Raw genomic sequence first — 26,875 nt, forward strand, 5'->3', positions numbered from 1 at the left:
AAGTTACAGAAAAATACAACAGAAACTGAAAGGCAAACTTAAGTTTTTTCTTACAATATTTTGCTTCCAGTCAGGACTTGGCCTCCTCCCAGATACAAAACTGGAGGTCTGCGGGACATCATGCTTCAAGAAAACTAGCTATCGCCAAGCAAAAGTTTTCCAGGTTTCACTAGCTGTTTGATGGCAGGGTCCGATGGCACTGACTTCAAAATCAACACATTAAGGACATATTTGGCTCTAAATGCCACCTTTATTTCCTCCCATCAGCAAATCTGGTTATCTAGAATATAACACAGCACCTCAGCTATTCTGGTACTATTAATAGTTTTTGCCCTTGTCTTTGTGGACATAACCTTGAGTAGAAGAGAAAAACAACCACACCTGTGTCCACACCTATGATCAAGACACATCTTTCCCCAGCATGCTTTTACAAAGAAGGTAGGTTGGAAAAAAGGTATTTTATAAACCTAACAAGTACTCATGGGCCTTCTCTGGAAGTAGTATTCTGCGTAGGTGACCTGACTTATAATTAATTATATACTTCTCTCAGAAATAAAATTTTATGTTCCTTTTAAATTCTACATATTGGCCTGGGTTTTTCAGGTATCTTAGTTTTTTCATTGGATTTATTTCAAATTCATGTCTCATGTTAAAATAAATTTTCTTCAAATGTACCTTTGTCTTAGTTATTTAACACTAAGGAAGCAACAAATGAGAAGAGAATAAAATGCACCAAGCCATAGCAAGTGTTTCCTCCCATATATAAACACAATCACATTTTACAGGGTTTTCTATTTCCTGTTCTGTTCATTTCTGTTAACAGATTCAGGCAGTTATTGGCTGCTAGGTATATTCCAGATCTTCACATTTTAAATCATATTAGCCAATTAGCTAATTTAAATCTCCTTTCTTTCACTAACACTCACTATACTAATTTAGGTAATAAAATTGTGCATTTGTTCAAGAAATATTTTTTTAAGCAAATCAATTAAAAAAAATTTCTTCCTCCAATATTCAACAAACCATTACCTCTGCCAATGATCTTGGAAAATATATTAATCAGACAGCTTTTTAGTAATCACAAAGGTATTTTTAACAACATTAGTAGCATAATCTTTCTCCCGATCAACCGACTGATAACTAAATATGTTTAGTACCAGCTTGGCACCGCAGAATTCCTGAAAATCCTGTGGACACATAAGATGGGAGCATCAGAGCAGGGAACTGTTGTCTCAAGCCATGATACACAGCATGGAAAAAAGGTCTTCATCCTCCTCTGTAGAAGCCGCGTGGCCGATGTGTAACTGAGGAATGCCAACAACCTGCACATTGTAATACAGCACGGGAAGCAAGGAAAACGACTGCAACATTTTGGGAAGACTCCGATGCCTCCATCCACTAAAATATGAGGTTGAAGTACAAACTAAGTAGAAAGTAGACCTGCAAGGCTTCAAATGTCACTACAGGAATATGATCAACTCTGTCTGGATAAATAATGCAGTATCTTGGTACTGGAGCTTACCCAGGACAGGTGTCTCATCAATTACAAACTTGTTCCCTGTAACATTAAATGACTCTGAAAGATGTATGAACTGCAAGGCCTAGCAAGCGACAGTGTAGTGAAATTTTTTCTGAGATGAGCTAACAGAAACTTTGCCACAAGCCTGTGGCACTCAGCCTGAAGTATGAGGTGCTGAAGAAAGGCCAGGAGAGATTAGGAAGGCTTGAGGTTATTTACTCTCAATACTGTCAAGCGAGATAGCAGCTAGGAAATTGAGCTGCAAACCAACTTTCTGCCCGGCCAAGGAAAAAGAATGATAAAGATGGGGGAATCTCAGTCAAGAAGTTCTGTTGCAGGTATAACAGATCCTGCCAAAAAGTCGAGATATTTGCCAAGAGGGAGAAAGAAAAGACGCTTATGGAATAAGCTTAAAGGAGCAGGTTTGTCAGGTTCCTGGGATCTTTTCTTCACCGTTGAATAAAATAATTTTCATTGGTTCTCTTCAGATGTTTTGAAGTGCTAATGAAATAATACTTGCTTGGAGAGCAAAGATGCAACAATTTCTGTGTCAAAGAATTATTTTAGTAGTATAGAAGGATTGGCATAAGGGTCTTTGCACGCCTTTTGCACTTCACAGAGATATTTGTCTGAATATCTCAAAAGGGATCTGTGTAGTATTCTGTGATGGTAGGATGAGAGAAGAATTCTGCTGATGGTTTAACCCAGCAGGCAGCTAAACACTACACAGCCGTTTGCTCACTCCCCCCAAGTGGGATGGTGGAGAGAATTGGGAAAAAAGAGGTAAAACTGGTGCATTGAGATAAAGACAGTTTAATAGGACAGAAAAGGAAGGGGAAATAATAGTAATGGTAAGAGAATATAGAAAACAAGTGATGCGCAGTGCAGTTGCTTGCCGCCCACTGACCATGTCCAGCCAGCTCCTGAGCAGCAGGACACCACCCCCCTGGCTGACTCCCCCCAGTTTTATTGTTCAGCATGATGTCATACGGTATGGAATATCCCTTTCGTCAGTTGGGGTCAGCTGTCCTGGCTGTGTCCCCTCCCAGCTTCTTGTGCACCCCCAGCCTCCTTGTCAGCAGGGCAGTATGAGAAGCTGAAAAGTCATTGACTTAGTGTAAGCACTGCTCAGGAACAACTAAACCATCAGTGTATTATCAACATTATTCTCATCCTGAATCGAAAACACAACATTGTACGAGTTAATAGGAAGAAAATTAACTCTATCCCAGCTGAAACCAGGACAATAGGAGAAGAATTTTGCTGATGCAAGGTCCCAGCCAGTGGTAAACTGCAAAGCTGCGATAACGTCAGTAGCACGTGGAAGGAACTGGCATTTCTTGACACTGCACTGGACTGTTTTGACAGATGAATGAAATCAGCCTGGAGAAAACCTGAAAGATCATGATGTGACAGACAGGTAAAGGCATGAATGGCCTCTGGATAACAGTGTACGTGGATGGGATTAACCGCCCGGAGTCTGCTGATGATGTCAGTCTTCAAGACATTTACGATAAGAGTTTATAGATCCAACCTCCATGAGAGCAGTTAAAGTGTTCTGCTATGTATTAGTGGAAACAAGTAAATTGTGATTGCCTTTTGCAAGGTAGGGGAAGAGAATTCTAAATAGGCATTACATGGTGGCAAGATAATTGGGGATTTGTGCTACCTGACTTTAGAAGAAATAGGGGTGTTGCCGAGCCTTCTTGGAGTTGATTGACTGTCAGGGAGTGTCAGGACATCAGTTTCCTGAGGCATGTAAAGGTATGAATACTGGCCTGAAAACTTCCTAGTATAGACACTTGTAAAAATCTGTTTGATTATAAAAAACATTCTGATTACAAATATCAAGAGAGAAGGATGAACAAAAATCGTGAAGATAATTTCAGATTTTCCAGTAACAGATGGTACAGCTTTGTCAGTCTCCTTTTGCACTTGACCGAGCGGCAGCTATTGCCTGCTTCTTGTAGCCACTGCTGACACGCATGGAGGGAGCTGGCTGCGGTTTTTTGAGTGGGGTGGGGAGGGGCAAGTCCACTCCAGCCTGTGAAATCACCCACAATCAGACTCTGCGCTAATTATCACAGAAAGCTGGCTATCAGCTTTGAGCATTCAAAGGTTTTTGTTGGTTTTGGAAAGACACCTGAAGTGTGTTTGGAAGATGATATTGCTGGGAGAGAGAATAGCTAACTGGGATCTAGTTACCATTGAGACTGGGAGGGGGCCAGGCGCCAGAAAAGAGGATGTAAAGGAGCAAGCAGCTTCCACTGCTTAAAAGACTTGTGAGAAGTGGTAGGGCCACAGGTTATAGGCTCTGGGAACTGCAGAATTTGGTGGTTCCAACAAATGTATGGAAGTCAGCATGTTGCAAGGCCTGAAACAAACTTCATGACATAGTCCTGAGTAAGGGAAAAGGCATATATTCAAAATTACCATAGATTTGTTTGCAAGAATAAGTGTGCATGTTGAAGTATCTGGGTCAGGACATACCCTATGGCATATACTAGACCTGTTCTGTAAACTTAATCCCTGAGGCAACCGTTTTGGCAATAGAACTAATGAATCTTTTTTACAGTTTGTATTTAACTTTGGATTTGTGAACTGCTCTGGTGTTAGTGTACAAAATTATCCATGGTAAAGTAATACAAGTGAGTGTCCAGGGAAGTAAAGATGGTGTTCAGCTGTGTGTTTAAACGATGCATGCATGTAACTAGCTACAGCCTTTAATGTATATGAGGTTTTATTTAAAGGATTATGTCTGAGCAAAACTGTTACCTCCTTTCTAATTAGAATAATAAATATGCTGTAGATAAAATATGCAAATGGTATTTTTGGAAATATAATTAGTCTGGAAGCCCTGTTTCCTTTTGCAGTTCTACAATTCTCTAGTGTGACCTCTGAAGGAGCCGTTAGCACCATCTGCCTGTATAAAAACAACAAGCGTTTATGAAGAATATACTTGGAAAATATATGAAAATTATTTTAAATTGCTCTAAGAAAAGAAACTGTCAGTTTGTTGCATAATGTTGCATCTCTATTTTATGTATTTGACCAGGACTGATGGTATGTTCTAAACCTAAAATACAGATAATCATCAGTCTACGCAAATCTACCTTTGCTCTTATAAATATCACCTTTGCTTGTCCTCTATTTTTAATGCAAGTTATTTTGCCTAGATATATTTCATTTATGTTTTTAAGAGTTCTAACATAAAACTAGACCTAGTTGGTGAAAAAGGAATTCACAGAAAATATTTGATATACAGATTATTCTACTAATACAAGCACACTGTTTCTGGTAGGCAGTCAGAGAGCTCTGAATCTTTCCTAGATGTAGTTATAACTTTAGTTGCCTTTGGTAATAAGCACAAAATACTTACTGTTTGCAAGAAAAAAATCAGAGGCATGCCAGTGCTTACATACACAGATGAACATCTGCCCTTCCAATTCTAGGTCATTTTTCTATTATGTTAAGGAAAAATAACAACAAAACATTCTGTACAGGGAGATGAATTATTCAAAAGCATTCTGTATCTGATCTGAAATGCAAAATGTGGCAGTGCAGGAGCAGATTCAAAAACAGTAGAGTGAAAGTGATTGTAGATCTCTATTATTTGCAGCTTGGACCAGTGACTTGCTTTTAATCAATTTGCTATCAAACAGTCTTTACAACATGTCTATTCCAAAATTGCAAACCGTGATGCTTCTGAGCCACTGAAGCATGATGATGCAGGCATCTTACGGTATCATCCCACTGATAAAGTTGCGGTACTGTTCTTCAAATAGATGTTATAGAGAATATATATTTGATCCTCATTTGATAGATAACTCTTCATCTCTGTATTTTTGCACAGTATGTTCTACTTTGTCCAAAAGCAGCATAATACCAAAGGGCTATTCTGTAAAAACTAGATAGTCCATGAAAAAAACCAAAATATTCAGTAGAATTAACTTTCAGTACTGTAAACTGCCCTCACTGAACAGCCGAAGCACTGTGCTGGAGTAGTGTCTTTATGCCAATCTGTGGAGACACTGGGTGGAGCTCAGTACCCAACCTGAGGAAATGAATGCATACTTTGAGCCTGTGGCAAAATTCCTGTAAAGATGTCTGCCACATACAACTACTAGTTCTCATCTTGTTTATTTAAAGTGTCTTATTCTGTAAATAGTCCCATGTAAGCTTACTGATAATATGAATTTTGACAACTAATGATGCTACTTAGTGTCATATATAACTATCCAGATGCACATTCATTTTTGGGGAAGCAATTCTGCAATTTTAATTGGGAAAGGCCTCAGAATTTTTCCTGTATAAAGACTTTAGGACATGCATTTTTATTTGTAATTAAGTATTTTTTTTTCAAAGAGTAGAGCTTTCCCCTCCTGAGTGTTGCCAGGTCTTCCTCTGTCCTCATTATTTTACCAAGTCCAGGTCCTGGAGGCAAATGATTATATAGGCTGCATCTAATTCTCTGTCCTCCAAATGTGTCTCGGTCACACTTCTGATTGCACAAAAACTTTGTCAAAAGTAACTCCTTAGATATAAATTAATTTCAGCTCCATATATTTTGTAGGTCTGATTCATAATTTCTGAAATACTTGGGACTAGCTCTATTGTGCTGCTTGAATTTCTTTTAGATGTAATGCCACAATGCAAACAGCATTTTTATATAAATGTAGGAATGTACAGCTCGCTCCTGGCAGTATCCAGTGCACACTTCTACATTGTGTAGAGGGCTGAGGCTTGTCATAGATGTTGGAAAAAGAGTAGCATAATTCGAAAGATGTCAAAATTGCAATTGAATTCATAATGAATTTCATGTTTCTCAGTTCTTCTGTTATGAAACACAGATTGTTCCCAGTCACTCCCGAACCTGCCTGTTATGAAAGTCAGGTTGCATCTCTCAGGGATAGTGGCAGTTCATGGGGAAGCTTTGTGTACCTGCACGGCTGTTTGAAAAGGGCAAGGAGAGGACGGTGTGCAAAGCAAACTGGTCAAGGCTGGGATATATGAAGCCACAAGGGATGTGAAGAATAATATAAAGAACCATAACAATAGTTTTCAAAACAAGGATAAAACCCCAGGGGTTGAAACAGCTGAAATTCTTCAGTTGCAGCGTATTGTACTCCAACCTACTTTTTTTGCTGTGGCTTCTGCATTCCTCTCTCCTTTAATGTATTTGAAATCCAGCTGTCATAAGCATCCTATTGCTTTTGCTGCTTCACACATTTCTCTGAATCACACTCTTGTTGTGTTGCCCAAGTGGGAAGTGAAGGAGAGAGTGGGAGAGAAACATCAAACAAGGGTATCAAGTAGTGAAAGATGGAGCATTCAGGAGTAGCTCTTAAAGGCATTTAATTAAAAAGGAAAAGAAAAGCTTCCACTCATTGAACTGGGCAACACAATTACTTCTAGGTCTTAGAATGACAAGTGTTGTTTCTTTCTTGTTTTTCCTATTATCTGCCACAGCTATTTGCAGCATTTTATTTCTGATTACATTCTTAGGAGAGTGATGAGTGATGCGTGCTTCTGTGTTTGGGTGGCTGCTGCTGTCCTGGAGCCTTACTTCTGATTAGGCCTTTTAACTTGTGCTGTAAACCAAATTCAGTAAGTGAGAATGAAGAAAAAAAGACTAGATGATCAACATATTTTGGTGAAAAGCACAGTTACTGCTGATTTGGCATTTCACTAATCCTTGTAACCACTTACGTAGCAGTCGATCTTCCTTTTGGTGTAGTTGAGACTGTCAACGCTTTTTTATTCTGATGCAATGTTATCAAAATGTTAAGTCTCTGTTTTTATTCTGACACTCTCATTTCCTAAAGCTGACTGATAATAATTAAAAGTGACAATTGTAGGGACTCTATTGCCAGTGACTTGCAGCTTTGTCACAGAACAGGAGACGCAATTGCTGAATTTTTCACAGTACCCAATACCCGCCATATGCTTATTTCAAACCTTCTGCCTTTCCTTCCATTAGGCACCAAAGGAAACCAAAAGAAGAGCTGTACAAAATTTTTTATCCCTTTGAGTGTTAGCTTTCTAAATATTGAGAGCACAGTACTCACAGTTTGATTATAGCTGCACCTCCATAGCAACAATATTTCAACCACACTTTGCACTTGTATATGAACTTGCTGTATTATTTTGAGTCACGCTATTTTGTCACATCTGTTAACTGCTTTGTGTCTGTAAAAGACATAAGACTGCAAAGGTCTTGGAATTGAAATAGTGAAAAACAGAAATAGAGGTGTGTACTTGTCTGTAATGGAATAAGTGGATGGAAAGCAAATGCTGCAGGTTACAGGAGAGGGAACAAAAAGGGAGTTTACATAGTCTATATGTCTGTGTGTGTCTTAACTACACAAAGGTGTCCTAAAAAAATTCCAAAATCGAGCAAACCAGCCAATTAACAAGTATTGCAGAAAGCTCTAGAAACAACAGGATTTTCTGTTCTGTACCAAATATATTATCAAGCCTCTTATAAGCCTGTCTAATCATAACTTTCCTCACTCTTTTGTAACTCAAACTTTTGTTTTGTGTCCTGTCTTGTTTTTCAGACCATAGGAATGGTCTGCAGCTTGCACTTGGTTTTACATGTCTTTGAGGATGAATGGGATTTGACTTGGGTGGTGACTTGGCAAAATTTTTGGAAGCATTTGCCAGTAATAATTGTACTCACAGCTTGTTTGTTTTTCTAAAGCAAATATGTAGTGCACTAGATGGGCATTTTTAAGGACCAGTTTGAGAAAATGTGTAGCTAAAGACACATAAATAAACAAGTACTAACTAATAAATAAGTACTAACTATATGTTATCCTATGTAAGAATAAATGGATTATTCCACAACCCATGGAAGTACACTTTATCTTTTTTTTTTTTTTTTCTTTTTTTTTTTTCTGTAAAGTCTCTGTCTCTGTTTGGTGTCCTTGTACATGGGCTACAGGATTATTTGTCCAAATGCAAGATTATTCCTCTCTCATTGCTGTAAATACAATGGCAGTTTGCGCAAGTTGTGCTGTATTTAGTGGATTGCAATGAGGTTGTTCCTCTTTGCCTCATGTTAGAGAAAATGCAGAATATATTAGAACTTCAAGGATACATTTCGAGAGCAGAGACAGACCTCAGTGTGAAATACTAAGGGCCATAATTTCTTTCATGTAGTTTTGCATCTTAGGAGCTATAATTTAAAGCAAAATTTGGATCTAAATATTGTCAGGTTCCCTCCTTAGATTTACATAGTAAAATCTTCCATCACAATTTCTAAAAGAGGAGTCCTACATATTATTTTTAACTCATTAGCACATCTGACGTGTTTTGGTATAGATAAGTTTTTGATTTTTCTTTTAAATTTGCATTAAAGCTTAAACGTTTCAAAGCAGCATTATATAGCCTGTTAATATCAAGTAAATTACCTGACCCAATGTGTTCTTTTACCAAAGGGCATTTAATATCAAAGGTGAGGAGTAGCAAATGCAGCTGAACTGGAACATCAGCTGCATAAGAGAAAGAAAAAATAAAATAGTGGGAAATATTTCCTAAGCTTACATGTTTTTGAAACAGAAGACTGACTACAACACAGGCCACCTACAATAGCTGTGATAAATTCCAAAGAGAAAGCCTGGAAAAAGCTGCTTGTTAGAAACTTTAAGGTCAGCATTCATTCCTTGAAGAGCATTCCTGCCTGTCAAAATTAGCAGTTTCACCACTGAAAAGCTTTATTTTTTTCATCAGGCTGTAGAGTAAAGTTAAACATTTTGCCACCTCCTACTGATGTTTTGGGACTGAAACCTGCAATTTCAATAGTGTAATTTTTATGGCTTTAGGGAGTCACCAGCTATGGAAGTGCAAACAACATTGGAAAAAGTGGAAGAGAGGTAAAAAAACCCACCCCAAACGAGCTGTCTGATTTTTGTATTAAATCTGCATGAGTAACACAGTGATGGTGGAATTAGGTAAGACAATCAAAATCACCAAAATGAACCATGAAGCATTACCTGCACCCAACAGTAAGATCTGCTTTGCCGGAGCGGCTGTGTCTGAAGGAAGACAACAGCAATTAGTTTAGGAAAAGTAGGGAAAGAAAAATCTAATGGATATTTAATAATAATGCAATAATGCTTTAAAAATGCTTATGACATGTTATATATTTTTCCAGTGCTTACAGGATGATCTTCACTGTCCTTCATTTTGTCACTCAAGCACTGAATTCTACAGCCTTTGAGGAGAAGTCATGTTTTCATGTATTTATCTCAATAGTCAAATACAGTTTTCTGGTGACCAGATGTACTGGTTTGCATCTTCAAAGAATGTTTTTGGATGAATGCATGAGGGAAATAAAGTCATCTAGCTCCTCAGTGGGTTTGCATGAAAATCTTTTGGGACAAGTTACTGTGAACAATCGGCACAGAAGCAGACAAAGCTCTTAATTTTGCGTGTTCTTAAGTGGCTTAGTGTTTCTGGTACAGCTTTGTTTTGGGCTCAGCCTCGGTCATATGCATAGGTCTCTGCATTTGCTTAAAAAGCCCCATGCTATATTACTGAAACAACAGATGAAAGTCTCACCGATAATAGCTTTATTCGACCTTGCTGAAGATGTTAAGTCTAGTAACAATAAAGGCTTAACTGTTCTACATGTGGGCCAACTGGCCTTTGCATATTACAGGAAACAATTGCAAGCATTTAGCATTTCAATACACATAAAACAGAAATACTTGGGAATGCAGGATCTGAACACATACCCCTGATGCACCCACACTGCAGAATAGCAGAAATACACATTGTTGTAATCAATATTGGTAACCTCATCTTCGGAAAACTACATGTTACATACATTTTAATTTTGCTGTCACACATTCAGATGAAACTGAAGAGGCTGTTTCAAATTTTCTGAAACTCCAGGGACTCTTAGACAGAATTTAGGCTTACTTAGTTTGCACTGACCTGGCAGAGTAAGGAAGGTACGAGACTCTGCAGCTCATATAACCCACCTGGACTGGAATCAAGAATGATTTCTGGCTTCTGCCTGCAGAGCCCAGTTAGGTGCAGCCTGCATCAACGGAGCTGGAACCAGTCAGGTTTGCTTGCCCTAGCTGTATCAGCTGGTTTAATGAAAAGCAGCATCTTCCTATCGAGTGTTGCCTGATGCAGCTCTTCTGGGGAAGCAAACACATTGGTAAATGAGCAAAGGATTTTTAGCAAATTGTGATGTTAAATAAGGTAGAGTCTGTTTATTTGCACTTTACTCATTTTGGGTCCCTGACCTCCTCATGCTTGTAAAATCTATATTTAAATGCTGCTGTAAAATAAATCGGAGACAGGAGAAGGAAAAAAGCAATGCTTTTTCTGTTTTGAGTTTAATCTTTGTGATTTTTTTCCTGAGTTTGATTCACTAATTACAATTAAAATTATACATCTTGATGATTCTTTGTATGAAAAGCAGATTTTTTTTGTTTGTTGCATTTAATTGCTTGATTATATGGTTATTATATGATTATGTGGTACTTTTATTTTCTAGAAGTTGCTTTATCTGATACAGACTAATTTGTTTTCACTCTTGGGCTATGTTCTTTATAAAAAAATAGTTTCTACTCAGCCTCAGCTGTTCATGACTTGATACTTATAGCACTGTTTTAATTTTAGATGTCTGATATATCCTCCTCCTCTGCTTTAAAACTTTTTTTATTTCTCCAATCCCTTTCACTGACTCCTCTTTCCTCAGATGACTTGAACATATGTGTTCAGGTCACTTCTATTAAATTCTTACTTTTTCTACAGAACTTATTTCCTTTTGTTCGTGCTAATACCTTTCCTTTATTTGCTTTTATTCATTCTGATTTGTCTAATGTATGGTTTAGAAGTCCTTTAACTGAGAACAACAAAACTTCGTCACATTAGGAAATTCAATCAAAACCTACAGGACTCTTTTTTTTATTTGTGCTTGGGAAGTACTTCTCGGGAAGTTTAAAATTGGTCCTTGGAGATCCAGCAGCCAAAATTTTGCCTTTTCTACTGTGGCATTACTGATGGCAGCAATGGGTTGTCACACTCAATATGAAGCGATGACAGAAAGGTCTCATCAAGGGCATTGACAGATAACGACGGAGCTTTTTGAATGAAAGAACACCTAGCTTTTAATACAGAAAAAGCAATGTATGTCCATAATCTTCCTCTGGGAAACTGCTGAGCTATAGTCTATGTATCTTGTTCTGGTATTCACTTACAAAAGCTACTGACTTCATAGTTTCTTGGCATCGCTTACAGACCAAGGCCCTGTGGCTTTGGCCATCTATTATTTCCACAGTGCCTGCTACCAGCCCTCTGGAAGTCAGAATGCTGTGCTCATAGTACTCCTGATATTTTCAGACTAGAAATTCTGAAGTTATTTTAACAAGCTTTCAGTTGTGATACAAGGATAATGTTATGCCAGCAAGTATAGCATGCATGGTTGCCTTTAGAATAATTTTTGAACATGCAGTAACAATCTCTTTTTGGAACATGTGGCTCTTCTCTGAGTTATATGAATTCTCTGCTGTGTATTTAGGGAACTAGTTTAAAGTCTTTGGAGTTTTTTATTTGGTTTGATTTCTTTGTTTTTATTTGAGAAGACCAAGAGGGCTCCAGTTACTAGCTTGTGTGGCATTTCTGATTAAAAGCTTTCCATTATGTGAGAGAAAAAAAGTATTGCAGATGCCCAGGCTTGATTCGTCTAATCTCCTAGGAAAAATCACTCCATAGCTGTATCCCAAAGAGAAAGAATGCTTTGCTGAGGCTGGGATCACATGCTCTGTACTGCCAGTGTCCTAATCCAAGGCAAACTGAAATGTTTCATAGCATCCATAAAAGACATCACAGTGCTTGGGGCGATGGGGCATCCAGCCAATACCTCTAGAATAATTTTTTCTGCAGCAATCTCTTTGTGTTAGAATAAAAGCATTTCCACTTCTAGAGGGATATGGCAGTATTTTCAGAGGTGTCCTTGCTGGTCACTTTATTTCTGACAAATGAGCTGCAGACAGAAACAGTAAGTTTACCAGTAGCATTCCCTTAAACGCCACCTATCCGTGTGTTTGGAACACATTCTGAACAGCTCAGCTGCCTTGTCACATCAAATGAGTGGAAGGCATTTTGATGTCATTTAGCCTCTGACCTTAAATTTCACTTTTAATAAGCAGAAACCAAAACATACCCCACAAAACACTGAGAAAATAGAAACTGCGACTGTGTCATTCCAAAGTGAATCCCTATCACTACAGATGACACATTTCTCCACTTCCACAATAGAAGCTTTTATTTATTACCATCAAGACTGGAGCCAAACAGAAAAATTTCTCTTTGTATACAGATACTTCTTTTAATTTGTTAGCGGGTTGATCCTTTTAAAATTGTTAATTAGCTGAGCTGTTATTAATGTGACTGAAATAACTGGGAAATCTCATAGTCTTATGATCACAGGGCTTTTCAACTGACGGGTCTACAAGTACTATGCATTTACCTTGTAAGTAAAGTGGTATTTAGCCCTGAAAGACAAAAGTGAAGTAATACATGCTGTTCAAATTGGCAGTAAAAGGAGTGTTCTCTATAGAGCATTGTAACACTTCCCATACTGGATTGAATGCTCAATTAGTTTCATTAGCAAAAAACACCAAACCAAACAAAAAAAACAATCTTATTGCAAAATTAATAGATAATTTTTAAGCAAAGGAGACTTTCATTTCCAAGTTTCTTGGAAGTACTGAAGCATCTTACTTGCAATGAAGGACCTACTGCAAAGCATACATCATTGTGTTTTGTGTACTCTTTATTATGCTAGTAAATCCTTCAGTTCCCTAGCGTAGGTCAGCATACCTTTTGTTTTCAGTGCGTAGGCATTGTTATTAAACCAAGGCTCTTGTTAGGTATTGTCTGTAGTAATTCACAAATAAATAGCAGCACACTTTGCTCCAGCCACTGCTCCTCTGTGTGTGAAATACATGTTTTCTTTTTGGAGTCTTATGCTAAAAGAACTACTATCAGTCCTTTTCCTCTTCCTTCACTCTCCCTTCTCTGGGGAAACAAACCAAACCATTGACCCTACATCAGCTGCTAACTGGCCAGCTGGAGAGCGGGGAGCTGTGAGAAGTCTTTTTTGCTCATAAGTCAATTTGTTGTTTCATACAAATAGCTGAGTTCAGCTTAAATTACCAGATCTACAGTTGGTAGTAGCTGGTGTTAGCACTTTTTTCCTTGAATCCAGACCTTTTGCTAGAAACAGTTGGAATCTGGTTGTTTTCTGGAAATTCTATCTGCTGAGAAGAGCTATCAAATTGGAGCAGAGGGCGATGGGGCAATGGCAAAAAAATATGACATGCAAGTACAGCTTAGTGGTAAGTTACAGCTTCATAACAAAACTACCACTAGGATATAACTTAATCTGTTAATTCAGTCAGATCTCAAGTGTATGTGATACAAAGTATGTGCTTGCGGTGATAAAAGTCACCATGGCTAGACAGATCAAGTGAACAATATTGCCAAAACTTTATTTATTTGTGAAAAAGGAGGGATGTTACAAAAACTGTGTGCATATCAGATTTGCTGGTCTAAGCAACTACTTTTTCGTTAGGATTCTCAGTCTTATCAGCCTTATCAGCCTTTGAGTCTTACTTTTTATTATGCTTGCAAAAGATGTCCTTATCAAAGTTACTGCAATATTACTTTACTGATTCTCAGTTTTAATGCAATGCTAAATACGTGGGGGGGAAAAGAAATAAAAACATGCATGTGACATAAGGCATCTCACGTCACTGTAGACAAATAAAATGGTATATCCAGATAGGCAGGTAGAAACTGGTGTGTGTTGGTTCTGCTTATAGTCCATGGTGGCTGGATTTTAATTTTGCTCTGGTCTGAAAGCAGAACAGCTGTACAAATGAAAAGCTGTGTCTAAGCCCTGCTCTCCAGAAGACATTATTAGCAGAAACACAACATTCCTTTAGTGAAAAAGTTACACACAGACAGGCAGGAACAAGGTCATGATGAACTGCCTGTACCCATCAACAGAGCCTAATCATTTTATATTTTAAGTAAGAAATATAATCTAATCGGTGGATGCATTGTTGCATGGTCTGCTTGTGGTCAGAAACAAGAATGAGATGGCAACTGCGCAGATGTCAGTACTTAAACCTGCTGTTGGTAAAAGTGTTTTCAGATTGTAGTCCACAAGTTGTATTTATGTAAGACTTCTGTTCATACCAACGGATTCATCAAAATGGAGGTAGCAAAAGGTGTAATTTGGGAGTCTTTTCTGCAAGTATTACTAATAATTCATTTTAGAACAGAAAATTATGAATTTTGAGGTCAGGGCCATATTTCACTATAGGCCACTTTTTCATTGTATTTGCAGTAGGTTTCCACTGCAAATCTCAGGACTGATTTAATGTTCCTTTCATCAGGTACCATGTTATGACATGATTGTTTGAACTGACACTACTTGCAAAAAAGCAAAAACCTCCATTTGTATTTTTGGTAAAACCAGAAGGAATTCATTCTTGTGGCTTGGTTACCTAAGAGAGAGCAGCACAGTAGTCGTATTACAGATGTTCATTTCAATGAGCGAGGAGAAATTCTCTTGTACGTTAATTGCTTGAAGAGCTCATACATAAACAGATTTTAGCTAATAAAGGAGAGCTAAATTTTGTCATGTTGCCTGACCTGAACTAATGAGATTGTATGTCACAGTTTAAAAATATAAACAATCATAAAAATAAATGTTGCACAGTAAAAAGTATTATATTGGCAGAAAATTAGGATTTTAATTTTATTTCTATAAATATTATCATACAAGACTGTTCAACTTGTGGGTGCTCAGCATTAAAACATAACTTGGAAATACTAAAAAGCAAAAATACTGATATTTTGATTGCTTCTTTTTGCTTTTTGAGAGCACCTATAAAGAAATCTTTGTTAAAAATTATCTGAATTGAATACAAAACTTACCAACATAGTTTTGTTTTAAATTGACATCATACATTTGCAATCAGACTTCCCATTATTGTAATAAGTTGATACAATTGCTGAATTCCAAAAGTTATTTTGAATACAATATTTTGGAATTTTAATACAGCAGTTATTAAGCTTGGTTGATAAGTGGACATATTTCCCATTACAAATGAACGCTGCTGATACTTCACTCTCGAGAAGGAAAGCTCCTACCCATTATTTCATTAATGTGATTACATGAACAAAAATGAAAGGCATGACCAGAAAATCTAACAGGAATTCTTATGAAAAAAAACTCAATTGAGTTTTCTGGAGACCATATCTTCTGCCTGCAGACTGGCCAATGAGTTGCCTAAATGTAATTTTTTATTTTTTTTATAAAACTTCCAGAAATTACTTTGGCCATTCTGCATTCTTAAAGGTGGTGAAATAAAAACATGACTTCTATCTGTCTGATTTGATGCTGGATTCCTGAGGCCAGCAGAGGTCCTCCTGAAGCCTGTTGTAGTCTTGTCCACTACAGGCTACCTGGGGACACCTCCTAAACCGAAGCCGGGTCCATAGAGGTTTAAAGCAGGAGTCTGGCTTTAGGAAAGCTTTTTTGATACATTTCCATGGCAATATACATTCCACCCACCCCATGCTTTAACTTTATAGAGCCTGGGGAAGCATGAGATGTTTCCAGAAATGAGATTTCTTGAGTTTCTTTGGTAGTTTCAGAAATGAACAGCATGAAAGTTGTTCAATATTAAAAAGCGAAGAGATTTAGGATGGAGTTTTCAGATGCACCTGAAGGACTTTTCCTTTGCTCTGAGCCCTTTATTTTCTTAGGCATACCTGAGGACACTGCATGTAGACTACGGTTTTGTCTGTGCTTTGTTGTGGCACTGTGTAGTTTTGAGTGGGATGTGTAAATGAGCTAAGGATATGCATATTCAAGTAATACCCCATTCAAAACCAGTCTTACCAAAGCAATTTTAAGATTACCTGAATCTGAAATTCACAAAAGATGTATCAGTACATATAGGCCACAAAGAAAGAAATAGCAGCTTTATTTTAGGAAATTACATGTTTTTCTGTAACACGCTAGTATCTTTACAATTGTTGAGACTCTTGAGAAAAAGGTGAATGATGTCTATTAACTAACCAGTGTAGTTAGCTCATTAGTCTGTGGGGATGCGTGAGACTTACTAACAAGTATGGAAAGTATGACTGTACATGCGGTAGAGTTTCAACAGGCCCTGTCTTGATGATTATCCATGCTCCAGTGGAATAAAACTCAGGCTCAGTAGTCATAGAGGCTGCTAAAGCCTCATAAGGAGAGAATGTGGTTGAAGTTCAGAGTTCTATATTAACAACAATACTTAAAAAAAATTGAAACCCACAAAGTTTAGGTTTTGAGGGACTCTCAGTATATGCTTTTAGAGTGAGATAGGCATTGCCGTTGCTTGTAGGTGCTGTGAAAATTGGAGAGGTGAAACAAAAGGAATTAGTCATGACATCAAGGCTGAGGTATTCTGCGTTTTTAGGGGTTTTTTTTACAGGAGAACTTAAACTTTAAAAAAGTAAATGGGATGCTAGAGAGTTAGAAAACTGGATGTGGTGGAGTGTATAAAAACTTTGAAATATAAATGAGAAATTAAAACAAGCTTCTGGCAGTTCAAAGCAATATCTGAGAAGGAAAAAGATCAAAGACAAGGCTTACTGTACCTGAAACAGAGAAAAGAAACTCCTGCGGGGCAGATGAGGGAAATTATTTTGCAGAAGAAAACTAATGCAGAAAATGTTGTGATTTTACTGTGTTCTCACTGATCAGTTCAGTGCCTTTTTCAAGACATATCCCCTCCTTGCTTCTCCGATGATGTTGGGGAGCTCAGAATTGTTGTCTCAAATACCCTGAGGAAGAGTGCAAAACAGTCTTTCACATATGATAGCTAATGCATATCTCAAAGCTTTTGTTATGAGTTCCATGTCTTTATGGAGTGGAGCACTGAAACAGGCATTCTTGATCCTTTTGACTAATCCTCTTTTTACAACTGACAATGCTGTCAATTTGCTTTTCACTTTCTTGTTGACTACAACTGCACCTGGGTGGTGGATGATGCTCTCTATATATACATGCTTATTGTGGAATTCAGTTGTCTGGTTGTTATGACTGTCCTTTAAAAAAGGCTGAAGAATGAGTGACTAAAGCTCTGATGGATCCAGGTTGGAAGTCTGAAAATCTTTGTGAAGATCACCCCACGCATCTCTGTAAATAGGCTTCTTATTCAAGGAAGTAAATACTTGGGAAACAGGCCTCTGTTACTCATTAAAATCAATTTGGTAGTCAGTGAAAGAAGTTTGATGTGATAGTGTTTGCTTTACCTTTAGCAGATCAGGCATTTAATAAACTAATCTGAATATGCAAAACAGTTATCAGGTCCAGAAGCAACTGAGGTTTATAATACCAGCAGAATCTTGAGATTAAATTTTACTATTTTATGATAGGAAATGTGTGAAAACATTGGATAAAAATCAGCTTTCTTAAATTTGGGGGTTTGATGCATAATTACTAAAGCTACTATTTGTTTCTTTTTGCTGTATGGTCTTGGATGGAGGTTACAAAGCTAATACAGGAATCAGCTTCCTCTCTCACTGATCAAGCCATGTGTCATTCTCCTCCACCTCCTCCAACAGATCCTTTTGATCTACATCATGCTTCTAAGAGTCACCAGTTTTTTGTTCTATGGATATCTAGTTAAAATATTTGCATATCTTTTATTTCCTCCCTGTTCCCTTCCCCCAGTGTGTACTTATTCAAACACTCCTGACAGGCTGCCTCTCTTGGCAGCCTCATTTTGCTTATGTCCTTTTTCATTCTGGGCTTGTGTTCTCCCCTGTGTTTGTTTGGCAAATGATCTCCTCCTCTTGTTACAGCTGAATTTTCTCTTCTGTTTCTCCTCAAAAAGGTGCTCTTGACAGCTGTCAGCCTTTAAAAGAAGTAAACAGAAATCTGGAAGCAAAAGTATCCAACCTTACACTGTCTGTGTTCGATTAAGAATAGCATTCAGTTTAATTCAACATTATAAGTTTCCCACAAATAATACCTATTTCATTCATGAGTTTATTTGATATATAGATGTCATTGGTTGAGCATATCTCTCTGTTCTTACCTTACTCTGGTTCTGAATTTAATTTTTTAATTCAGGTGTTTGTACATGCCTTTTGAAACCACAGTTTCCCCTACCCCTGCCCCTTCACTGCCCACACACACTTTTTGTCTGAATTATGGCTGTGCTTGTTGAAATACTATTTGTAGTACACTCTCCTCTCTCTGAGCCATCAGCCTAAAAAAACCCCAGTGCCTGGTTTATTTTAGCTTTGTGCATCACTTATGGAAAGACAAAAAATAAAGCATCTACTGATTGACTGTGTCATGTGAAGAGTAATGGTGGTGCTGCTGTTGTTATGACAGCCTAAAGTCATAATCAAGACAGATTTTGTTGGTGGAAGCAATATCTTTTATTAGACCAGCTTGTATCTCTGGCAAAATTAGACAAGTTTTGGGGCATGTGAGTCCTTCTTCAGGTCTGAAATAGAAGCAGCATACTTCAAAGCCAAGTAGAAGTTGAAAGTATTCTTATAGCTATTACGTTAGTTATATCTCAGACCATCTCAAAGAGAAAGTAGCTGATGCTTCTGAAGGGAAAAGGATGTTGGAGGAAGGAGCAGTGAAAGGAAGAGGAGTCTGAGGAAGCGAGACATCTTGAGAGTGGTGGGAGATATACGGTCTGTGAGTTCATGGGTTTTGGTATCTAGCAAGTTTATGAAAGCACCCAGGTTTTTATTTGGAAAATGTTGTAGGATTCCTTGAGGTGCAGGCCTAAGACATTCAAAGTGCAGTGATTATTTTCTAGGAAATGTTCCCTCCCTGATAACTGGGTGCTTCTGTCCTTTGCAGCTTGAATTTTGCTTCTTTTTTCTGGTGCAGAGTAGTTGCTTAGTTTCACCTGCGTAGTTACCCTGAAAGCACTTGATGCACTCAAATGAAACGTATTATGACCCCAGAAGTACAAGCATAGGAGTTGATGGTTCTGTGTTAAGGGGTATTTATTGTGCTAGTAGTGGAGACACGTTGGTTATGTTTTGTACTTGGGAAGGGCCTTAGTATATTTAGTTTGTTTTGACCACAGGAAGCTTACTTCTCGTAAAGGGTTTAGAGAGGTTGGGGCCTGCATAATTAGAAGGGTGGTTCTGGAGAGCCCTGTTTCAAAACAGGATTATCTTCTAATAAATCTTTCAATGATTGTGTGTGTGTAGGTTCCAGTACACGAAATTGCAAGTGGGAAGGATGTGCAAGAGCTTGATCAGTATCTGCTACCACTACAAGGTGTCAACATTGTGCATATCTGACAGTTTGTCTTGCTTTTCTACTTGTGGCAGTCTGATAAAATATATTATTAATACATACAAACAAAAAGAGTATGCCCTTGCCTTTTAAAAAACAGGTCGTAATGGCAAGAACAGGGTAAATGATGCTAACATTAGTTTTTGTACAGTCTGCATCACGATGTGTCAAGTATGTTGATTGCACTATAGTTAAAACAACATTTATGCAACCGATTGAATCACTCTGTGGGGGAGGATTTGTTAATAGTGTTGCATTTAACCTACTCTCTAAATCTTTTTCTTTAGTTAGGAGCCCAACATGATGATCTACTGATCTTCTATACAATACTATAATCTATACTGATCTACACTATACAATCATCAATAATGTCTGCTAACCTCATCCACATGTTGGCCTTTTTCATTTCTGCTACTGATGGTCATTCTTGGTGACTACTGGCAATGCTGAAACACAGTATCTATATTGTTTAAGTGAACAGCTCACACCGTCCTCTTCACTGTCAGGCATCCAATCAGTGTCTAAACAACCAGACACCTGTATATAGTACTTTGGCCTTTTCCAAGAAATGCCTCCTCTATTTGGGCAATGGTTTATAATCCAGTTCTCTTCGGTTTCTTATAAGCTGTCCCATGATGTCTTCTCTTTCAGCCAAAAGTTTTCCTCAAATCCTTGTTCCCTGAATTTTTAGATGTATATTCTGCCCTTATATGACCAAGTTCTCCACAAGAGGGAAGTCTTCAGTTTCCTCAAGTACATAGTACAGCTGGATAGTTTGCCTTTGTGATGCATCAGTATTACACCAATTAATATTAACAATATTATTTAGTATTAAACCTTGGAAGATTTAGTGAAGTGGTCCTATGAGCACCTGTAATTCTTTGTGGCTTGGGGATGACAGTGCTTCGTAGGACGACTTCAACATAGCTGTTGCATTTCTTAGTGGAACACAGGAGAAAAGAGCTAGTTGTTACTTTGCAAATTGCAGTGAAACTGGTCTCACTATGTCACATCTGAGAGAAGGATCTTGGCAGTGTGCGGTTACTGATCCCAGGAACTTAGAGCCTGGGGCTAAATCTGGGCAGTACTTTTTTTGAGGGTTAGTTGGTTAAAAACTTAGAGTAGTAAGGAGGGATGAAGTCTAGACAGACCATGGATTTTGGGAACATAAAGATATAACTTTTCCATGGAAAATATAATAATAATAATAATAATAATAATAATAATAATAATAATAATGATGATGTAGCATGGGGAATCACAGCAGTTCTTAATCTGTAGTTCTTCCTGACCTTGAAGTTGTGTCACTCTACTTCTCACCAGAAGTCAGCCACAACCAAATCAATTAATACCATGGGATTTGCTTATCTCCAGTTGGGACAATGTGTTTCCAAAATGTCTTTCCTCTTTTTCCACCCTACAACAACATGAGAAACATGGAAAAGTATGAGGTATTTAATAATGGTGTTGTAGTGTGCTGGTGTTCTCAGCATTTATGGACTACTAGTTTAAGAATAAAAGCTCTTGTGACCTGTAAATTATAGTCTGATTTCAAAATACTGACCAGAAATATTTTGTTTTAAATAATGTCTTCTGTCATGATAAAACTTCCCACAGTAGTTTCTGTATTTTCCATCTGGCTCTACCAGAATCTTTCCATTCTTTCCAAGGGGAGACTTATGTTGTAGAAAGCCATTTGTAAGGCTAATGATGTATCTTAATACAGCATATAACATGAGATTAATTTTTAGTGCTCTTTGGAAGACAAAGTCTCTGGAAACAAGCAGTCCCCAAGATTATAGCTGCAGAGGCTCTCCCAGGGTGACACTCTCGAAGGTCCTCTCCTTCCCCTTGGGCAGGACACTAAGCCAGATCCCAGTCTTGACAGATCATGTGGAATTTGCCTTATTACATAGTCACATCCCATACAGGACACACTCCTGAACACAGTTGCCCATCATGCCCAGGAGGACGAGAGCACAGCAATTTCATTGTGTGGGGTCTGCAGCTGCCCCATATGGTTTGTCCATCTCAGACTGCCCCAGCCCTCAGTCACCACCAAAAGCTTTGAGATGGCCCTTCCCAGGGCAATGTGGGGCTATTTCTGCTGAGGGTTTGGCTTAGAGTGGAGGACTGGTTTCCTTTGCAGGCTGTGGCATGCAGGACTTGCTGGCCCCAGAGCACTGCTGCAGTGGTGAGGCTTGATCTCACACTGATATAATGAAATAGCCATTATGGTTACACTGGCCAGGGTCTCAGCCTCTTTGACAGCCCTGGGCTTCCCTTTATGAAAGGGGGAATCGATAATAATCTTTAATTAGAAAATGGGGTATTAGTCAGCATTGTTTAAAGAGATGTCATACATTATAGCCATATAGTAATTAAAAAAAAGAAAGGAAGATTTCTTCACTATTTTGTTTTTGTCTTTGCAGCTGTGGACCACACATATTCAAATATGGGTCAAGCAAACTGCAAAACATCCTTGGTGACAAGATAACAGGGTAAGGTTTTCACTACAGAAACAAATTTATCAAATATTCTTAGACTCAGTCTAAACTTTGGTCATAAAAGAATGGGGAGGCGATAGATGGCATAAATTCGAACGTACCATTTCTGTTTCAAGTAAGCACATTCAGCTTATTTAACAGAGGTTCATCTATTTCAATCAGCATGGATCTTGGCAGTCATATTTGGTACACATGGCTCAGAAAAATCTCTTTAAAATACAGAAATCCTGAAGTGCATTGCAGAAAGCCAATACTGTGGACCGATTACCTGAAGAACAGAAGGGTGTTCAGACCTTTGAAGACATAGTAAGCCAAGGAAAACTTATTTGGTCAGTGTGTTTTAGGGGAAGCTGATGACTCAATACTTGACTTCTAACAGTATTCATATACAGTCCTGTACCACCTCCGTGTCCAAGTCTTCCACTCTCCTTTTTCAGTCAGGCAAGTCTGTGTTGCCTGCGTGCAACAGTATTACTGCTAGGTACCTCAGTCACAGGTTTTTAGAGCTCTTTTATCACTTGTGCGTATACAACTTAAAACCCATTGCAACACAATGTCTTTTGGGTACTTACCCAGTCATCCTGTTTATGCTCACAAACCGCTCAGACTAACGTCAATGATTGAATTAGTAGAACTAATCCCATTTTCTCTGTCACCTTATTTTCAAATACTAGGAAATTAGTTTCTGAGTGTGTGATGAGTGGGATGTTCTTGCCTTCACTTTTACAGCCTGGCAAAGAAAGTCAAACAGATGAAGTCTCTTGTCAAGGACGCACCAGAAGAGGGTGAGGTAGCTGGGAAGAGCTATTTTCTGCTGCTGAGTCCCTGTGCTTTAACCCCAAGGCCAGACAAATGAACGCAGGCAGAAGCCTGACCTGAAAATAGCGTATTTTCAGTTAAGATCACTAATGAGGATTTTAATTAGTTGAGTAAGCCAGTGTCAATACAATCAGTAAGCCAATCTCCATGACCTAGCAGCCTACTTCTTTCTAAAGGAAACTGTATTGTAGACATGTGGATATCGGGCACTTCTCAGCCATTTTTTACCGTTTATTGGCACAAGACTAGCTTCATTAATTTGTATTTTAATTAATTTTAAATAACATGGCTTTTCTTATGGTGTAGATCCATTCTGAACTCCCTCCTCTGGACTGGGGCAGCCACCCACTTCCAGCAAGGGCTGGTACCACTGTGTGGCTTGCTTGCAGGGACCTGCTAGCCCAGTCTCCTTCTTCCCTGGCAGCTGGGCTTTCCCCACCCAGCCCCCTCCAGGCTGCCATCACTTGCTTTTCATCTGGTCCCAGCAGTCATCCTCGCTGTGTTACAAAGGGAATTTTCTGCTCCGTGCCAGTGGTTGTGGTAAGGCCCCTTCCCAGCATTGCTGAGGGTTTTCTGTTCTTGGCCACCTGTCTGCTCCTGAGGTAACAATAACTGAAATCAACTTTTCATCAGACATCACACCTTACTATGATTTTTAGCACGTTACCGATAGTGAAAGGCTTGGAAATGGCTATATTATTACAGATTTAAATTAATCTGGACAATCTAGATATATTCTGTGATGCAACAGGGTCTTTATTCTTTCAAAGTAGCATAGCCATCAGTGGAAGCGGTTGCTCCATTGAGGTGATTTGTTATTTCTGTGGTGTGAAGTCATGGTTACAAGAAGTCAGGGATACTTTCTAGCTGAAAGTGTGTGAATATGCAATAAAATAGGGAACTTTTGAGCTTCCAGATAGCTTAGGTTGGCTGTGTGCATTCTAAACAACAGCCTTGCAACAATCACCAGCAATCACAAGTGCAATACATTGTGCAAACGCTGAACAGGAGACTTCCACATTCTACCATGCTTCTAAGTAAGACTGGGTGAAAGGGAGGAGGAAGGCTGAAATAAAGAAGGAGAGAGAACAGCATGATAGCTGGCAATCATCAAGGCAACAGCAAGGATGAATTAGCAAACCAGAAAGGGAATGGAAGGAAAAACAGGTAAAGAAGTTTCTTTGCAAGCTCCCTAGGAACAGAGGAGAATAGCTGGAGAGAAAAGGAAATGTGGAAGGGATAAAATAGTACTGCTTTGCTGTACTCTGCTGTGTGAGGTGCAGGATGTCGCTGTTGTGACTGCACTGAGAAAGCTATACTAGCCTGGGAATAGGCTACATGAAATGACCATAGGGCAGAGCTAATGCTGCTACCAAGAGCTACTTCACCAGTAGGATTGATTGCCTTGCACAACAGCAGTATGCAGGAAAAGCCCTGTGTGATCCAAGCCTGCACAGAACTAAGCGAGAGAGTCCTGCCGCTGGAAACGGTGTGTTGGTGAGGGCTGCAGGAGGTTTTTGCAACTCCCCCTGTTCCACGGGCAAGTCTGCATTTCATAAGAGTGAATACAGACTGAAACATAAAATACAGACATACTCTCAGGAATAAGAACGCAGAGCAAATTGTCAGGCTAGGTCTGATAAAGAAAAAGTCTAGAATTAAATCAGACCAAATCATCTACTGACAGTTGACTTAGGTGAAGGACGACAGGTACAGACACCAAGTCAATAACCTTTTAAAAGCTTTTACCCATTTTCTAGGTGCTATTGGGAATGAAATGTTAAATGCACAAGAAATACTACAAGCAATCAAAGACAAAAATAAAAAATGTTGTAAATTACTTCCTAATGTCTTGGTTATACAGACTATTAAGCAGCAATAGAGCAGTTTCAATTTGTATTAACTTCTGCCATTTATAGCAGATAAAAATGTGGTTCTACTTTTAGCCAGCATCAGTGTTGTGCTGGTAATTAAAAAATACCACAGCTTAAAATAATTTTCTAATTCAGTAACTTTTCTTCTACCCTTCTAATCTGAGTTCAGAGTGAGTGAATGAAAGAAAAAACAGTCTTAAATGCTTGCCAATTAAAACTTTAACCAAGTTCTGTGAAGATTACTAGATTTGTATTTCATGTCTGAAACTTTTTACAGAAGCATGAATTTTCTGAAAAAGAAGTGACAGTTTTTAATGGTGTTTGTCAGCCAGCCATGCAGGGGCAAGAAGAGCTTGCATACATATCCAGGATTTGCACACTTTCCTAAACCAACCCTACAGGTTTTTGGAGCCTGTTTTAACTGTTCCAGAGGCTTCTTTCATTTTTTGCTCATCCTTTCCTTCCTAGAACAAACTCAGATCGATTGTTTTTGAGTTTTATCTGCATTGCGGGGCATTCCTACAAAATCTTTAGCTCAGGTCTCAAACGGCTTTCTTCTTTATATGGAACACTGCAAGGAAGTTAAGTTACTGCAAGGAGGCCCGTACCCTCCATCACTCATCTTTTCAGGGAAGAGTACTAGATTTAGTAATGCAACGGTGAGGCAAAGCTGCCTCTTGAAAATGTCTTTGGTCAAATTTTCAGTTAGAGTAAGTCGTTTTGACCCCACAAATATTGGTTTGATTTTTGGTCCATTTCCAATATGCTCAGAAGCAATGGTTTTGTTTCCAACTGTGGTCTAATTTTTTTCCACGCTTATTCAGATGTCACTCTTTAAAAGTTAAAGACTTTATATGAAAACAATATGCATTTGGAAGACAAACATGGTTCCTTTAGGACAATGTATCCTGTTTATTCCTAAAATGGAACTATTTTAGTTTCCTTGAGTATAAAGCTATAATGAAAACTAAAAGGAAGGTAACAGGTACCAATTATAATAATCAGTCTGCATGGGTACCAAACCTGCAATTATATTTTGCAGGTTAAGTGATCACACCACAGAAAATCTGGGAACATAATAAATAATTTGTTCAATCTTAATTAGGACAAGTCATTAAAGTGAATTTTGAGGGGAAGGAGGGGGAAAAGGAGGCAATGAAAAGAAATTGCTGTCCTTAATACTGTTTTATAAAGTAAAACCACTCTCAAGTGAATCTAATTATGGGGTTGAAATGGTGAAGAAAGGAAAAGTAGAGGAAAAAAGCCAGGGAAAGAAATTGAAAAGAAGTTAATTGTTGGTATATGAAGGGAGAAAGGGAAAAAACAGGTTTATAGCTTTCTTAAATCTTTGTGGGTTTTCTGCTAGTGTGGCTGTTGCAGAAATGTTGATGTTGTCCTTACACACCCATCGCTGATTTCTTCCCTGGTTCCACATCAGTTCTCTGCACTCCCGTGACAACATTCGGAAGGACTCTAATGACAAGGTGATGGGCAGTGCTGAGAAGGTACGGCCAGAAGTGGCTCATCAGCCAGGTTTGGAAACTGCAGGGTGACCACAGCTGCACTCTGATTACCCTCCTTGTTTTTCTCTTTCTGCTTCATGCCTCATTCTGCCCTGAAAACAGTGATTGTGTTTTGATTTTTTTCCGAGTATGACACAGCTTTCAGTGGCATAGCTAGACCATATATAAAATCAGATCAGCGTTTGGAAGTGGATATCCATCCATAAAAGTAGAAATTAGGCAGGTTTGCTCCTGTATTTAGCCTTTAAAGTGTGGCTTTGCATGGT

This window comes from Falco cherrug, chromosome 3 (genome assembly GCF_023634085.1).
Source record: "Falco cherrug isolate bFalChe1 chromosome 3, bFalChe1.pri, whole genome shotgun sequence".
NCBI lineage: Eukaryota > Metazoa > Chordata > Aves > Falconiformes > Falconidae > Falco > Falco cherrug.